Source organism: Aricia agestis, chromosome 7 (genome assembly GCF_905147365.1).
Source record: "Aricia agestis chromosome 7, ilAriAges1.1, whole genome shotgun sequence".
Classification (NCBI taxonomy): domain Eukaryota; kingdom Metazoa; phylum Arthropoda; class Insecta; order Lepidoptera; family Lycaenidae; genus Aricia; species Aricia agestis.
The window spans coordinates 13,545,534-13,565,104 of NC_056412.1; the positions used below are offsets into that span (position 1 = coordinate 13,545,534).

General features: G+C 34.1%; 1 protein-coding gene across 6 annotated transcripts in view; it reads left to right on the forward strand.

The window, feature by feature from the left end:
• The window catches only part of LOC121728541 (proton channel OtopLc-like), a 69,954-nt gene that overhangs the window by 8,856 nt on the left and 41,527 nt on the right, over window positions 1-19,571 (forward strand). Inside the window, exon 1 of one of the 6 annotated variants that reach the window (XM_042116707.1) lies at window positions 13,592-13,728. The exons of the other annotated variants lie outside the window; for them this stretch is intronic. The gene's annotated coding sequence lies outside the window, so the exon portion shown is untranslated. Of the gene's footprint in view, window positions 1-13,591; window positions 13,729-19,571 lie in introns of those variants that run through there. 6 annotated transcript variants of the gene reach the window in all.

Here is a 19,571-nt window from a genome sequence, read left to right on the forward strand (position 1 = left end):
TTTTAAATCAGATACAGCAGGAAAATGAGACAGCATTTAAATTAAGTAATGACAATAAACTTAACTTATCAGGTATTGGATAATTTTTGTAGAAAAACTTGGTAACATAGTCTCATTTTAAAAGCAATTGAGGTTTTTCAGACAAAGACTAAAGACGCATTTTATCATTGACTGGAGCGACTAATTAACTTTGTTTAAAATCTCGTAAATCTTTGTAACAAAATAATGTTATGTAACAGGAACAATAAAAGGCCCACAACATTGTTTTACTGTCATACTCAAAAACGAATATCTTAAATTATTGATTTTGACATAAGTCCTATATCTTATATCTTTAAACGAGCAATTCTTGTATATATATATATATATATATATATATATATATATATATATATATATATATATATATATATATATATATATATATATATATATATATATATATATATATATATATATATATATTTGGAATCTCGGAATCGGCTCCAACGATTTTTATGAAATTTTGTATATAGGGGGTTTCGGGGGCGATAAATCGATCTAGCTAGGAATCATTCTTAGAAAATGTCATTTTATTCGTGTTTTATCGAATACCGAGCAAAGCTCGGTCAAAAAGCTAGTATTGTATTATCACGGACGTATTTATAGCTTTGGTAAGGGGGGGGGGGGGGGGGGGGTCCCTAAGTCCTAACGTAAAAAACGGCCAAGTGCGAGTTGTACTTTTAGGAAATCAAAAGTATTTTTTAAAATCTGAATATCTGAATGTTGAATATATTTCTTATTAATTAAAAAAAAAAGTAATGCGCTCCACAGTATAATAATAATTATTTTCACAAGTAAGATGGCAAGTAATGGGGGGGGGGTTCGGACCCCCAGGACCCCCCCTTATATACGCCCATGTGTATTATATTCTCTCAAAAGTCATACCATGCCGAAGATTGGCCATGGTTTCGGCAAGATTCCGCCTGCAATGTATTTTAAATTACCGATGACACACCATTCCGAAATTACGTCGCGAGCGTACAGCCGAACTTCGGTCGAGCGTAAGATCGGCAGCGATTTAGCAGTAATGTTTTTTTTTTCGGCGTCAATTCTGAATTCTCGGACAAAGTTACGCAACTGATTTTCCGCCGCGTAATTTCGGCTCCGTGTGTCATATCAGCCGAATGCGTCGGCACGTAATATCAGCCACGGAACTTCGGCAGCGTATCTTCGGCATGGTGTGTTTAGACACTTATGTTAAATTGTTAATAAAAACAATTATCAATTAAGTGATTTGCCTCTTGTCGCATTATTTTGTTGCTAGTTTTGCAACAATACGAGTAACTTAGTTCGGTTGTTCTTATGCAATAGGCTACGTACATATAATACTATGTTAGAACAACGTGTAAACATCGTGGGTGTAACAATAATTTATGTGTGCCATAGCCAGAAATGCAGTAGGCGGAGCAGCATCCGCCATTGCACAATTCGCGTTTTCGGCAACTGCATACATTACATAATTTTTTTAAGTATAAATTTATTCATGCTCTACATAATATTGTCACATTTTAAATCTCGCCAAACTAATTGTTTGACGGCGGGGTTATTTTTACAAATTAAATAAGTCCTGACTCCTAGGAAATGTATTTGTCACTTACCTATTACATAATATGTAATATTAAATATAATGATAAAGTTTACACTGAAAGAGTTTGGTATTTTTATTACATGAATTTCCCTTTTTATTTTTTTTGTGGTGCGCAGGGGAAACCCATCATGGGTGCCCCGGGTTGGGGATGTGCCTCAGTAAACTGAAGCACCCCGGGGGTATGTGGGACTCTTACCCACTAAAACCACCTGCGGTTTGCCTTCAGCTATATACGGAGGGTTATCCTGGACTGACTCCCTCCTGCGCACTTCGCAGCTTATTACGAGCGGTGAGGGAATCCGCCCAAATTGGGGCACCGTACATGGCTATACTCCGACAGACTCCGGAGTATAACCGCCTGCAGGCATCACTGGGCCCTCCTATATTAGGCAGGAGCCGGCCCAGTGCTGACGCTACCCTCACGACCTTCGGTCCCAACTATCGATGTGTGGGCCGAAGGTCACATGAATTTCCCCTGCAATAATTAAAACTAACCCAACCTATATGTATAACCTAACCTATATAGTATATGTATACTACAACAATATAAGGGACACATACACATCCTGAAGTACACCTTGCATAAACTATTGTGAATGAATAATGATTAAACTTGTCGTGAAAAGCTTAACCGATTTTGATGAAATTTTGTGTATGTTCTGCTGCGTAAAGTCGTAACCCACTTCGAGAATATTTGCTCCAGGCTGAAATACAAAAAAAGTTTATAGTTAGTGTGTATAAAATACAAATAAAGACAAAGAGGTCTAAATTATTCGTTCATAATTTAAAAAGGCCATCACGATTAGCGGTACATATTACATAACCTGCACCTTCATTATACGCGCAATTAAAATATAATATGCTAATAAACTGTAGGGTAATTAATATACATGCCATGGAATTTACGTGATAAATAATATGATAATAATATATTTGTTACAATTTAAATTCGCTAAAGAACCCTCATTGACTTAAATATAATAAAAATACTGTACTTACGTGTGAGTGTATACTGTGTGTCTTATTATAATAATTTTTAACAATCAATGTGAATTTGCAATAAATTAGGTACCTATGTTTGTACTTTAAACTATATTATCTTGACGTATATTCACATAATTACATAATTTCTTGGTAAAGGCTAAAAGTTTTTTAATGAAATGGAAGAAAAGTAAGCCTTATTCTTGCAAACAAGTATTTTGTTTTGTTATAAATATATTCGTAAATATTTTTCTTAATAATTCTTCCTCGTCCGCCTCAGAAAAATAAAAACTATAACAAATGCTCTCTAACACCGAAGTTATATTTTATAAGATAATCTTCGTTTTCAACACGGAAAATTTTTCTACAAACTCGAGACTTCTTCCTTAAAGTTATCGAATTTATCGACGATACTCTTTTCAGAATTTCTACGCGAACTAAGTTGCAAGTAACATTTTGGTGTATAATATTATAAAAAGTGGCCAAGTGCGAGTCGGACTCACGCCCAAAGGGTTCCGTACCATTATAGTGCAAAATTGGGCCAAAAATTGTGTTTTTGTATGGGAGCCCCCCTTAATTTTTCATTTTATATTAATATTATTATTAAATATTAAAGTACACATATACTTAAGGACTTTCAAGTACCTACCTGTTGCCATTATTGATATAGAGCAAAAAAGATAAAAAAAATCACGTTTATTGTATGGGAGCCCCACTTAAATATTTATTTTATTTTGTTTTTAGTATTTGTTGTTATAGCGGCAACAATTATACATAATCTGTGAAAATTTCAACTCTCTATCTATCACCGTTCTTGAGTTACAGCCTGGAGACAGACAGACAGACAGACAGACAGACGGACAGACAACGAAGTCTTAGTAATAGGGTTCCGTTTTTACCCTTTGGGTACGGTACCCTAATAAACTACATTTTTATTAATTACTAACTGACACGGCAAACGTATAGTTTCTTACCCTATGAACACAATTTCAAAAGAAGAACATAATTTCAAAAAAGTTTCGTCGAAGAGTTTTGCAACAAATACGATGACACGAGAATTTTACACATTTGATAATATCTCTAGTCTCTACCTCTTTGTAGAGTCTATAATCTTATACATATATAAAATTCTCGTGTCACAATGTTAGTTACCGTACTCCCCCGAAACGGGGGAGTACGGATTTTTGTTTTGACTGATTTTTGCCAAATTTTTTAATATGCATATTCAGTAGAGAATCGGCTACTGGGTACTTTTTACATTAATAAGTGCATTTGTTGAATAAATAATAGTAAATTATTACAACTCGAGACTGACGGCGACCTTTGTTTGTACGACGGGATAGCGATGGACGTTGCCATGGTTACATACTTATTTAGTCACTTCAATAGTATTCTATTGAAGTGACTAAATAAGTATGTAACCATACTTTACATACTTATTTATAGGGTAATACGGGCGAAATACTTTATATGGCAAAGAAACGTTTGCCGGGACAGCTAGTATAATATAATTTATAAAGACCGCACTCAGAGATAAATATTATGTATTAATTACTTTACTGTAATTAACTAAAGATTTTAACATAAGACCCATATTACATTATCTGCCAAACTCTCCATTTAATTACAGTTCAGTTTTTATTAATATTCGTCTTTGAATGCGGCAGTTGGTCTTTAAGCACTTTATAAAACGAGAACAAATACATTTTGCCGTAACCTAACTATATTGTAGAATTTCTTAGGATATACTCTATCCTATCTCTAAGGGCCTGTTTCACCACTTTCTGATAAAGTGCCTAATAGGCTATTCACAACTTTTTTGACAGATTGGTGGATAGCCTTATCTGGAAGTGGTGAAACACGCCCTAAATCTCTGTTTTTATCTGCCATCAGAGCAGCTACCAACATCATGTCAGCCCAGTGGTACTCAACATTTTTTTATTCGGGCCATAAGCATGTTTTGGTCTGAGTGTCGCGAGTCGCAACCAAATTTTTTTAGGAAAATAAGGTTTTTTTAAAGAAAAACTTTTTCACGACTACAGCTTTATACTATTTTTACGATGGGTCATGAGTGTGAATTTCAAGATGGTTTGACTTTACGCGGGCCACTGACAAAGTCCCTGGCACGGGCGCGCGGCCGCGCGGCGCGGCGGGCCACATGCGGCCCTCGGGCCGCAGGTTGAGTATAGCTGTGTTAGCCCGTCACGTATCGCATATCGCATTACGAGTTTTGTTTCTACATCTACCGACAGACAGACATAATATTTACTAAACACGCGCGTGAGACATTTTAAGAATCCATTATTTTACCATTCCGGGAATAGAAGTGTTAAATTAAAAGACGGCAGAAGCAAAAACGAAACAGTCGAGCAAGTCCCAAGTTAGCCTTAGAGAGGTGATACAGTCCCAATTCAGAGTTAAAAATGTGCGGTTATAGTCTTGTAGAGTTGTTCAGGTACAGAGTCCCCGCACGTTGTGCCCGTTCTTACATTATAACTTGTAGTAAGTTAATGTGTGAGAATACACTGATACTACATTTGGGTAAAAGAAACGCAGCCGGATCGATCACCAGTGTATTGAGTATTAACTCACATTAACTTACAGCAAATTACAAGTTACAACGAGGGGCACAACTTGCTTCCGTCTTAGCTACGTCAGGACTTAGTACCTGAACATTGAACAACTCTACTTTGGGACTATATCACCTCACTAAGGCTAGCTAGGGACTACCCTAATACAACTCAAAGCATCTTATTTATACTCGGTCATAAACTCATTGATTCTTTTTCCTCACGTGTTATGGGCTCATGACGCTTGCTACTTACTAGCGAATGCAATTTGACTGAGCACTCAGATTATTTTTGTAAAGTAACACAAGCTTCACAAAATAGCCTGTAGTTATTTTTGTGTCGTTCTGTTATAGTTATAGTCCAAACCATGAGGCAAGTCACGAAACTAAATAACAATAATATAAAATTTTGTGATTTTCGTATCTTTTTTAGATTGTGATCAAACATTTTATAAAATGTATTTCGCTTTAATTATATCGTCAAGTTTTTTAATCACTTAGCACTTAAACAGTAACTTCAGTTGGTTCTAAGAATAACATGTGTGGTGAATCCTTATGTGGGACCGAATGAAACTAGGTGTACCCCATTTTATATCCATTACAAAATGAAATTTTGGCAATAAGAGTTTTATAAAACCATCTAGTTCTTGATAGTGTTCATATTACGCGTACAGTGCTTTACTTAAATTTTCTAGTAAAAAGAAGGAATTACATACGTGTAATTATATTTCTTGTTGCTTCCTTAAATCGGCATAATATGGCAAACATCTGACATACAGCTTTGGATCATATGGCGCCGGAAATACCTATTACTATATCCACATATGAAAACAATGATTTAACATACGCCTATAACTAACAAATAAAATAATTAGTCTACTTAATTAATGTACTATCATTCCTGTGAGAATACAGTCTACAAAACGACAATCTCTGCATGTGTTTGTGTAGCACTGTGTGAACGTAGCCTAAAGAGTCCTTTATACTTACGACTAATCGTCTACGATTTATCGTTGAGCCGGGTCCAGACGAGTGTAACGTGTAATTTAATTCACTGTGTAATGTAACACGAATTCTACGTGTGGACGGCAGTCGGCACTACGAGCATTACATGTAACGCTCGGGGTTTATCCATCGGCTGTCGGTTTTCGCGCGAGCACAAAGGCTCGTTTGGACAATTCGCTTTTTAGTTTGTGTGCCGTCCACACTGTTGACGCTATATTACACGTAATCTTACATTACACGTTACACTCGTCTGGACCCGGCTTTAGTTAAAATATGCTCCGTCGTCCGTGATATCGTCTATAATTACTACTAACGGCGATTTTACTTGCTATACTTAATACTATGCGTTTTATTTACGTTACGTTTTATTTTGCTGAAATTTGGTATAAGGATACTTTAAGACCCGGGAAAGGATATAGGATACTTTTATCCTAGAAAAATGCACGGTTCGCGCAACCTAGTTGTGGGCGCCATCTTGCGACTAGTTGTCAATATGCTGACATACTATTTCATCGTTGCGATAAATCTGAACGGAATATTATGATGAATCGTATCGTATACGCCGTGTTACGTATTGTTGTTTGTTGTTGTAGTGATAGCTCGGATTTGAACCCCACATGCCTCCAGCCTGCCTCCATCTGTTTCCTTTGATGCGCCGACACGTTGGATTTGTGTGGATATGAAGCTACATAACTGACACAGTATAATCACCATACAGTAAGATACCTTTAAACGATTAATTAAAGTTACGATACGAGGCGTAGAATTTATACGACATTTTATATCAACTTTAGTGCCACGATTCGCTATTTAAACCGCTCAAATCAGGCAATCACACACTACACAATTTAACTTTAACAACAATCCATGTATCACGTTGCTCTAAAAACTTGTCAATGTGTTTAGGGAATCTGATTTAACCAATTTTATTATTTTTCTATTAAGTACAGTATTTAGTAATAGGTTAAAGTATTACATTCTTCTTCTATTTCAGCTAAGATACTTACTCTACTGTATGAAGTTTATACTGTGTAACTACTCTACATCATACATGCAGAGAGGCCTTTGAGATACCTGTCTAAGTCTAGACTCTAGACTCTGGAGAAACAAAGTTAGAATTATGCGGAAAGGAATCTCTTTAGATGCAAATACATACTATATTCTCTAGGCTTAGAGAGTTACTGATTGTTTACATAATATTATAGATATACATAGATTCTCTGAACATAGAAAGATATAAATGAGTAAAAGGAGCCTGACGGAAAGTTCAACTATATGAAGCCGAAAAATCCGTTGTGCCAAATTCCGTTTATCGCGCGGGAATCGTACATTTTTCCGGGATAAAAAGTATCCTATGTCCTTTCCCGGGACTCAAAGTATCTCCATACCACATTTCAGCAAAATCCGTTCAGCGGTTCCGGCGGGGAGAGGTAACAGACAGACAGACACACTTTCGCATTTATAATATTGAGTACGGACTTTGCCACCTAGATTTTGACATAAACTACAAACATTAAAATGTTAGTGAACATGAATGTCGATGAGTGCGGCCGTAAGTGTTGTTTAATAATTAACTACCGACGCAAATGGACTAATAACTCATCTAATTGTAATTACTAATTACTATAGTAGTTATAGACAGGTATATAAGTACATATCTGGTACTACACCGTTGAACGTAGATACATAATAATTACTTAGTTACCTTACCTACATGATAGTTCTATGTATTGCGCGGCCGTCTTGCTATAATAATGTTATTATGCTCGTATCCCGTAATTCATATTTTTTTCAAAATTTTACATTCGTAAAAATAATTGTAGAGTCCTAATACAGAACAAGATTAATATAATTAACATAATTTTAGAAGATACCTTTACACTTTACAACATTTTGATACCTTATCAGGCTGAAGTACTTATTTTTCACAAAAAAAAAAAAAAACAAAAACACAGATGCAATAAAATAAAAGCGGATGTTATTTACATAACAGTTCGATGCATATTCCATACTGAGATCGTCTATCAGGCAATGACTCACGAAAGTGGCCGAGGGCTGCCGAAAGCTTGCTGTATCTGCTGTCCCACTCACACCCACCATAACCTTCATCATGGGATCTTGCATCTCTCTCGCAACAACCAAAACACCAAGCTATAGCCCCATAAAGTCCCATTCTTAAAAGCTACGTTGCAATGCAGTGTTCGGTGCTATTCGAGTTATAATTTTATTTATAGTGTGTGTTTGTTAGTGTAAATACGCGGAACCACCCAGAATAATGTAAGTTTTGCTTTACATTGTTACAATCGTGCCGTACCATACAAAACATTCGTATTTGTGTAAGGTGTAAAATAAATATTATTGTTGATTAGGAAAATAAAGCTTTAGAATTTAAAGAGTAGAATAAAGAAGTATGTAGGAGTTGTAGAAATTATATTACTTCTGGTTAGTCTACATCGAAAAACTCTACATCGAACTTTGTAAACATTAAACCAATTTAGCATAAAAATAAAAAACATGTAAAACTTACGTATGACTACTTCTGAAATAAAAATGACAAAAACATAACCCTCCTGGCAGTCGGGTAAAAAAATTGCAAAATATGAGACAGTTAATACACTGTCAACTACATTGGCTTTTTATTAGCCAGCTGTCGTCAACTTTTTATTGCTTTCATGAAAAAATATTTAAGCAGCAATAATAACTACTCCGATAGGAAAAAAGTAAATACTTATTATGTACTGCGTTGTTTTGACTTAAGATAGTTCTGTTTTTATGCCAGTAGTAGTCGCAGTGGAAAGTTACGTAGAAAACGTTCCAGTTAAAAGTTTCTAATACAAGCTCCGCATCGAAAGTAAACTGTTAATTACTAATTAGTAATTACTAGTTAACATTAGTGGAATTAGTAGCTCTACTATAAGCAATTTACTAAATATATATCCAGTAGAAGTTTCAGTTCATAGAGCCTTTAAGGTTGCCTAATACAAATTATGTAAAATTATTATCCCATAATATAATAATTATTATAAACGAAATGCATAGATATTCTTTACAACTTTACTATTATTGTATTTGTCGTCTCTTTATTTTTTTTTGGATTGTCCATATCCAAAAAACGTTTTTTATATTTGTATAGATATAATTATTGTTATAATCAGTCACTGCACCCGTGCAAAGCCGGGGTGGAAAGCTGGTAACATAATAGTACAACAATGTGATAACTGCAAAGCAAAAGTTTGACCTACTTCGTATGATAGAATGGGGTAAAAACTTGTACAAACTCCATCCAATGCATAGAATATCCATGAAACATCTCAGAATACAAAACAATCTTGCAGAGAAAACTTGAAAGGAACATCAAAACACTAGCCTACTTTATGAAGTAGAAAATTATACAATTTTCTTTGTAGCTTTTTGCAACAATACTGTATAATTTATACAATTATCTTTTTATAAATATTTTTTGTAAACGTTTTTAATTTTTTATGTTACTCTAGAATTGTATACGCTTTGTAGAGTAGGTTAGTATGTTATTTTAGTACGCCTATTAAAGCCAATGATACTTCTGTTATTGATCAACAATTGATCAATAGATCATAGCAGCCTAATGTGGTACCTACATTGTTTAGTCATAATAATGATTTCTCGAAAGTTTTCAAATTTAACCTAGGATAAAGGATTATGTCGATCACAACTCACAAGTCATTGATTTTGTTTGTGACCATTTTTTTCTATTTTGTGAATAAAAATGGACATTTTATGGCATTGTTATACATAATCTTTGAGCAATAACCTATGATAGTGATTCTCCTCTAAATATAACAACCAGAAATCAATTACCGGTTGCTAGATTGAGGACAGTTACTGAAGGCATGTTAAGTTCTGTGACCTACATTGTAAAACTCTTTTTAGGGTTCCGTACCCAAAGGGTAAAAACGGGACCCTATTACTGAGACTTCGATGTCTGTCCGTCTGTCTCCAGGCTGTACCTCAAGAACCGCTATAGCGAGACTTATTAATTTTTTACAGATTGTGTATTTCTGGTGCCACTATAAAAATATACTAAAAACAAAATAAAGTTCATATTATTTAAGAGGGGCTCCCATATAACAAACGTGACTTATTAGCCTTTTTTGGCTCGTAATCCATAATGCCAACATGTAGACACCTAAAATTTTCACAAAATCCTCAATAGTACCTATATGTTTTTTAATATTTAATAATAAAATTAAAATAAAATAAATAAATAAATAATCCCATCCAAAAAACACAAAATTTCCACACTTTCGCTCTATCTCGGTATTATCTATTATCGGTACGTAACTCTTCGTACGCGAGTCTGACTCGCACTTGGCCGATTTTTAAAAGTTTTTAGCGATGAAATTGCATGGTATGCTGCTGATTATGATGACGTAAACTAATACAGGAGTGTTAAACATTTTATCAGATACACAATATGGGTGGAGCGAAAAATGTTTTTTTTGATATTCGTTTCGGCATACCTATAAAAAGTTGCTGTTACTGTTCACAAATATACATACAAAATTTTATTTAGATCATAATAAATTTAGACATGCCCAACGTCATGAACTTTAGAGAAATTCGAAAAACTTTGTCAAAAACCACCAACTTCTAATATTGCCAAATTAACGCTGAATTATATTATGTGTATTCCGTTACGTTCGTAACTGTTTAAGCTTGAATATTGCTCAGATAGATGGGGAGATTGAGGCAGGAGAGGTGATTTCATTGCACTTTTCAATCGTTGTCTGAACGCCATAAAGTGCGCGCTATTATTGTAATTCTGCTTGTGAGAAACAGTGATTTTAAGCACTACCCGCAAGAAAATAAACTCCTGTAAGTAATATTTTTAAATTCCTGTTCACTTATTGTTGATAAAATACTATTTTAGATATAATTTATACATAGTATTTCTCTTTATGACAGTCATAATATGTCGTCAAAACACGAAAAGAGACATGTTTGATGTTATCCCGTTTTTGGTTTATTGAAGAAGTTACCATTTCTCAACTACCAACTCATATTTCTGTTTAAAAAATTACATAATTATTAATTAATATGATTCAAAGCTGGACAAAACAACAAAAGAGCCGACAGTTCATGATGTATCCCAAAGACTGGCTACGGAAATTTTACATATCTGGCGAAAAGCGTCGCTTCCCAAAAAAGAAGTATATTAGGTATTTACTTGATTAAAGAACTGCAAGAAAATGATAATAGGCCGTTTAGATATACTTAAATGCGACTAAAAATATGAAGAAAATAAAAATACAAGACAAAGGATGACTTCGTAACAAAGAGATAATGGATCCTAACCAGACGTCTTGTTCTCGTTCTTTGCATGATGACTTAACAACCGAAAGAACGAGTTCCAGCGATTGTAGCTTCTTCTAGCTAGCTTCTTCTAGCTTCTACAAGCTAATCAATCGCCAAAATAAGTAGCTGCTCAGCCACCCAAGAAAAAGAGATTCAATTTTCCATCATTAGCTCTCCTACCTGAGTCTCTGACAGAGCAGCTGCTATTATAGCTTTATCTGCTTCTTTATCTGTGTTAAAAGATGTTGATTGTTGGTATTATTATATCAAAGGATTCTAGTGCTGTCATTGATCGTTAAAAATGCGATGAGAAATAATGAAAAACAGATCAGCACACACGATGCAGATCGCAAATATAAAGTATACGCCGAATTTATTTTGATGGCAGAAAAGGTGGCTGTGATGGTACAGTTGTGAATATAGTTTTCATAGGAAATGTTATTCGTTTTATGGAAGAAGTAATTAACAAACTATTATAGTAGTTTTTTGTTTGAAATGCAATTGAAATGCCTTATTGCGAAATAAAAAAAAAAACAATTCAATACAAAACAATCTCCTTTTTTCTGATGATTATTCCTTGATAATATATCATAAATATTTAAATTTTGATACCACTAACCAGAGCCTGATTAAAAATAGCATGCGACAGAAGAAAAAGCGTCATTAATATATGAATATGACTGATTACAGATGAAAAAATAATCTGTAGTATTGATGTCAAAAGTATTTGAATTTATATACCGTACCTAACCTTCTTTTTTTCCTGTTCTTATTCTTATTGAGTACCAAATCATTTTTTGAGTAAAAATTTTCCTTTTTAATTGGGATAAAATTTATCCATTGTTTAATATTTAAGTTGTAAGTAATAATAATCCGCAGCTGTAGTATTGGGGACATTTGGGGACGTAGCTGTACCTACTTGTATGGAAGCTGTATAATGTCAAAAGCATGTGACCTACATATTTATAGAAAACCGAAGGGTCCTCTTTGCTCGGTGACTACGAGTTACGACGTAATTTACGGGAGAGCTTCCATCACGTGTTCACGTCATTATATGCTACTTACATATGGTATCTATTTAGAAGATTAAGCCCCAATTTCACCAACGACTGTTAAAATTAACGCTCGAATTAGTATCACGTTACCTCTTTCGTTTTTCTTATGAATAAAAGAGAAGACTTGATATTTTAACAAGCTGTTAGCACTAACAGACGTTGGTGAAATTGGGGCTAAATATTACAAACTAAGCAAATATTTGTTAAGTTAAAAAAATAACATTTCTAGATACATAATAAGACGGTTTTCTTCTTAAAAATAACAAAACTACGTATGCAGATATTGTAATAGTTATGTAAAATTTTGCTCTTGCATGTGAAGCTACTTTTCTAAAGTATCAGACAAGGACAAAGTATTGTATTTACTATAACTATAACTTTTTATTGTCAGCTATAAATGTAGCCAAAATTGAACAATACATGAAAACTCTTTGTAAGTCAGGTACCTAAGTATTCTCTACAATAATATACATGATAATAATTATTTTATTACGCACAAAGTGATGATATTAATAAAAGTATTACTCTAGCTAATATTAATAAACACCTTTTTCATAATTAACACATAATACCGGCTGTATTTTCCATAGTTAATTAATATACCCACCCTCACAAATCGATAAAACTTGAAACATGTCTTTGAAAGAAATCCTTGACCCAATTATGGCCCTACGCGAATTGCCTTTTATAATGAGGCCGTATTGTACCACTCAGCAATTTCAATACGAAGCGGCCACGTGAAGTTTTACATTAAGTCTCGCTTTAAAATTGTGCAGGCTAAGCTTTTTATAAAATGTAGTCATTTTGCCGTCGCGCTGTTCTTTTATGTCATTTTTCACGGCTATTAGTGTAACTGGGGCTCCGAGGATGCGATTGTATAATGAGGCAGAAACCACACGTCGAAGCAACAGTCCGGCGTGCCCAGCCCTCGGCTATTTGCAGAACAATGCAGGCTCGATTGCGCATGGCGGGAAAGCGGGAGGGAAAACGCGCGAACGTACGCCAGTCTCGGCCCGCGAGCGCAGCGGTTCGCGCGCCATCGGCCGCCATCTTGTAAACTGGCGGACGACGTGCGCCGCGCCGGCCGCGGCGTTACGTTCTCCGACACGACTCTCGATAGCACGGCCGCCGCCACTGAAATTCAGTGTCAAAAGGTTGGTGACCCCTGTGTAAAAACCGCCCCTATCTCCACGCGGTAGAGTCTACTACGGCTCGGTCTAGACTCGCGTAATCTCAAACCTGGCAATCGGATGCAACTGATTGGGGTGTCTGAAAGTTGTGACACAAACCCGCCCCGTTTCAGTGTCGCGTCGTTGAGTATCCATGTGTATTTTTGTTTTGAATATCGATCCTTTTTCCGGAGATTACTAAATCGTTTACAGGTTAGCTTTGAGTCTGACTGTGATTAACATAACATCATCTCTTCAATTAGGTAGGTAATTTTAATAACTATCATAAGTAGTACCAATATATAAAGTTAAATTTCCTATTTCTACTTTAACTTACGTCAATTCATTTTGCACAGGCGACAAACGAACTTATAGAATCGTGTTAAGAAGTTAGTGCTCAGGGAAAACTAGGTGCCAGCGACATGTCCTAGATAAACCATTTGAATTCTAACTATAAATTGGTGAGATCACGCCACGGTAATGAACTAAAATAAACGTATTGACATCATGTTACATTATTGACATCACGGCTAAAAGGGAGGAGCCCTGTATCACGGGTTTATAGAGAATAATGTTTGGTTTGGTTTGCTCAATAATAGTTATTCTTGTTCCATTTTTAAGAAGAGAGCAATTGCACTAGATAAACAATTAAGACTTATATATAATACTTTAATACGATAAGTGCAAGCTCTCATTGATTACTTAAAATCGCATCTAGGCATTACAAATTATAAGAGTATGATACCTACATAGAGTTTTCATTCTTTCAGGATTTTGTTCTAGTTTCAAGATAGTTTTTTTTTTATTATTCGGAAAACTTACAGCTTGTAGAAAATACAGTAAGAGTACAATTGTAATATACAATAATTAAATACAATAATTAAATATTACAAGTTATAACTTATAATATTTAATCATCATAATATTATTAGTTGATTTAGGTTGGGCTTTAATTTAACACTAAATATACCTATGGCATGTAAGTAAAGATTTTATATTTCCAGCGACAAACAGTACGACATAATATAACGCATTTGAAATCGATCTTCAAGAAATTATATAAACTGGCTAGACTAACCACTAAACAGACAATCTTTACTGGTTCTGGATCCACCCTATCTGCAATCAATAAGTGCTTTAAGCCATAAATTTTAGAAAGTGCAATAAGGCAGATGCCACACTTAAGCCACATGGCATATTGAATTACTTATTACGCAATACTGAATGCTTAGTTAAAATGTATTCGCCACTTTCGATAGAGAAGTTAGATGTCGAATATGTATAATATGCTATGTGTCATGGGGACGCAACCACGACGCATAGCATTATGTCAAATCCCATACATTTTACACATCTAACTTCGCTATCGAAACTGGCGAATGCATTTTGACTAAGCCCTCTGATCCATATTGGAATGTCGTGAGTAGTTCACCCTATAGTTCAACGAACTTCCTTGTCATTCCCTCCCTATTCTGATAACGATATTTATGATCTGACCTTTATCTATATTGTCAAAGGATTCCGAATACGAGACACTTCGTATATTGATTATTATATTTTATGAATGAATTGCTTTCTGACATTAACTACAAAAGTTATCAGAAGAAGCCATACTCTTAGACACACTTAAAGTCTTTTCCGGCACAAAATATACATGAATATACAAGATCATGTATTAAAAGCATGTACCAACTCTCAATTATTCTCTTATGGTGAATGACAAGTTGCGTTGAGGGGGTTCCATTCAAGTAACACCAATTTTAGTATAATTGAAGAGTTTCTTTATTTGTTAACAACTCACGCACGATTTTTATGTGCTTTAGCACAATTAATATAGAGGAGACCACAAGGAAGGACAATGGCTACTTTTTTGTGAGGAAAGGTCTTCCGCGGAATTTCTTACGCGGACAGAGCTGCGCGGACCGTCTGTTATCCTGATATTAAATTGAAGACTTACGTAAAAGATAATTTGATTTTGCCTCTATATTTGTAGCGATAAACGATACCTCTCAATTTGTTCCAATTGAATTATAATTTATTTCTTAGATCTCTACCTACACGGGAATTTCACCCACGGCGTGTCCCACGTACCTAATCTTAAAGATTGTTTTCGTGTTCTAAGAATTTACAATGTTTTTGTATGATGTATATCAGAAATATTAATTTTTCCGTTCTAAGTGGTCTGCTAAAGTAATATTTTAGGTTCTATATAATATTATGTTTAACGGACCACATTTACTCCATAAGCTGTACTTATAACTAATAACGAATAGCTGTACAGGTGTTTTGTTGTTTCAATGATTTTCGTCCTTACAGACTGTAGTCTATTATAATTATCTAGCTAGAGCAAAACAAGAGAAATTAAGCTTCAAAATAAAAAATATTCTGTGAGATCCCTTATTCATGCCAAGTTATGCGTTTTATTATAGGCAACATAATTATCAAGAAGAAATATTACAGTTTTAGTATGCTCTCTGTAAATAGGGTACAAAATTGCTAGACGATTATAGATGAAGTTATAGGACATATCACAAAAGGAGGTTATTTATATCGTAACAAAATGCACAATTTCCGCGATAAATTGACTACGATGCCCGCGAATTGGCAACTCATCGACATAAATGCCTACTTTAAAAATAAAACAATAGGTCATGATCAAACATAGAGAGGCGACATTTGAAGTCGTTCTTCTCAGGATAATAGCATCATTAGCCCTCCTTAAGTAGTTAAGAGCTCCTCATGTCACCCTCACATGTCTGTCAATAGAGTGACTTCACTCCCCACACCGTATTATAAGAACTGTCGCAATAAATACACAACTTTAGTAGATAAATCACTATAAATAATGGTACTAAGAAATTGTATATTTATAACTGTTACAAGGTAAATAAAATATGAGTCAGTGCTTAAAAATACGTGCGTTAAAAATATTTTTGACTGGAGTCAACCGGACTCGAATTCAAAATATTAATTTATAATAGTGTGTTGGTCTATCTGTTATCTTTTCAAGCCTAAACCGCGGAACTGATTTCGATGAAATTTCTTACGCTAATACTTTGATTTCTGGAGAATAAAACAGTTTTTGTCTAGGAAAAATGTAGAATTTGCATGTGATAAATGAATTTCCACACAATGCAGTTGCAGGAAAAATATAGTAAACTAATAAATAATAAAGCTTTTTATTACTAAGCATTATGTCATTAAGGCTATTTATAGGCTAAATGCAGTCCTAGCTATAAGCGTTGACTTGCCCTGACATAAATTTAAAGATTTATATTCAATTACTACTGCACGACCCATGTTAAAAGTAGTACATACTGCAGTATGTGGGTCTTTATAACAGCTCTCTATTACTCTACTGGAGTCTAGAGTAGTATAATAGACTATAGAGACTAGAGAGTAGAGAGTAAATTTGGATCTCATGTCAGTGAAGACCACAGCGAAAATTATACATTATTTTCATGGGCTGCAAAATGTACTTTTCTACGGGGTTCAAGGACAACAACTTGTTATAAAAAATCGAAAATGAGCCAAAAGCCAAGCTAGGGCTAGACAAGAATCTAATTTTACTCAAGTGCCTTTTGAACACTGACAGCCACTGTAAGCCTCTTAGCCATACTCAGTGTAAGATGGCTTTAGCCATACTTGACCTAGATTTTATTGGTAGTGTCTTTTAACTATAAAATTACTTTATTTAATGCATTATTTTATTTTTAGTACGTGAGGAATAAAGTATAACTGTACTTCCTACTCCGTAAGTTTTTTCGTTACTACATAAAATAATAAGGATATAAGATACTCAAAAATATGATAAGCGCAAAAAAGTAACTAAAAATAAATTAAGTACTCGCGTGAATACACAAACGAAGAATCAAGGGCTTATCAACACATTTTCTTTCATTCTTCTTTATAAAATCGCCGATTAAAATGTTTGGAATTGACACGGCACAAGTCGATATCGAGATTATTATTATCGAACGCTTATGCCAATTCCATACATTTTTGATCAGCGATTCTTTAAAGAAGTGATAAAGAAAACGTGTTGGGTAAGTTACCAGAAGTAACAAATGTATACAGTCCTTATTTTATTCGTTAGTAAAACCGTTGAATAATGAAAAAGTTAAAAATATTTTTATTGTAGTTCCGAAGTTCCTTAATTTTTAAAAACCTTGTGGTTTATTACATAAGTACCTCATAATAATATTAAGCAGAGCGGTTCGCTACAAATTGCAATACAATACAAGAAATGTCTATTTTATTTCGTATGCCGCCTTAATAAGGCAGAATAAGACAGTATTGTATTTTGTTTCTGAAATTATATAAAAACTATTCGTATTCAAAATCAATGGACTGTGTAGACTTTTCTCTCTTTCCCACGGCCTCATATAATTTTATTAGTCATGCTTTTGAATGCAATTATTGCGTGAAAGTAATATAGGTTACTAACATAAAAGGTAAATTTTATAACAGGAAACGAGTAGTAGATCGTTTAATAGCAAGAGATTTTTGCAAAAGGTAAAAGCAAAAGGCATTATCACAAATTATTATGTATATCTGTTGCCACTATAACAACAAATATTATTAATTAAAAAAATATTAACTATACGATACGCACGATACTCTTCCAATAAGATTATGTTCGATAACAATTAAATGGTACAAAAAACCTTCGTGCGAATCGCACTTGGTCGATTTTAGGTTGTTTTTTTCTGTGCATATCTACCGATGTATAGAAAACTAATAAATCATTAATAAGTCAAATAATAATAATAAGTCTACTAATAATTCGTTACAAGTTACCACCTACACGTTCACGTAGGAGGTTTGTATTGAGGTGTCCTAATTCCTCACCTACCTACATACTAACCGACCAGTTTGGAAGTTCATTGTCATAATATTATTACTTAATAGTCTGAAAGTTAAAAAAAATATAAACGCATATTATTATTAATAGTACCTATGGATATAAAAATCAATTCACCACCTACGTAAGTTAAGATTTTCATATTTAAACTATATGAAAATAAATTGCTTTATTGATATAGCTTCATCAAGGATTCTGAATCAAGGATTCAAGCTAGTTTTTTCTTCAAGATGCATTAAAAATTTTATTCAGAAATTTTTATTCAAATTTCTGAATGAAAGCGCTTAAGATAAGAAACATATTAATTTGAATATGTAGGTACAAATAATTTAATTATTTTAAATGATAAGGCAACACAAAGTAAACTATATCTACTAAATACATTTTGTCGGGCGTAGGTGCTAGTAGGTTAGCTTGTCTTATGACAGTGATAATAACTTTAGTTAGAGTAATTAGACACAATGTCAACACTTAACAAGTACTTGTAAAATAATTTATGAAGCTAGGCAACACGTAGTGTTCTGAAAAGTTGGCCGAAAATGCATGTGTAGATTGAAATACTATAAACTTATTACATAATATTATTTAGTTTTTTTTTTTTAATTTTTATTTTCTAACATAGTTTGGTAATGTATTTTGAGACATAATATTTTGCTAAAATTCATAAACTAAACATCGCCTTGCGTTCCGCAGTTGATTAAAAAGACACGATAGTTTCCCTCCACTCTTGATTACCTGTCAAAATACTTTCGCTAGATTCAATTAAGCAGTTGCGATGAGCTACGTCAAACCTACAGTACTCCCAAATTAATAATGCGCATGGAAATCTTCGTTAATTGTCGTTATTACGAAAACACCCGAATCTATAAAACTTGTATTTTGCACCTTGTTCAAAGGAAATTGAAGTAAATATCGTATAGCCGGTGGCTGTCCGCTGTCGCTAACTCACCAGGAAGCCATCGCG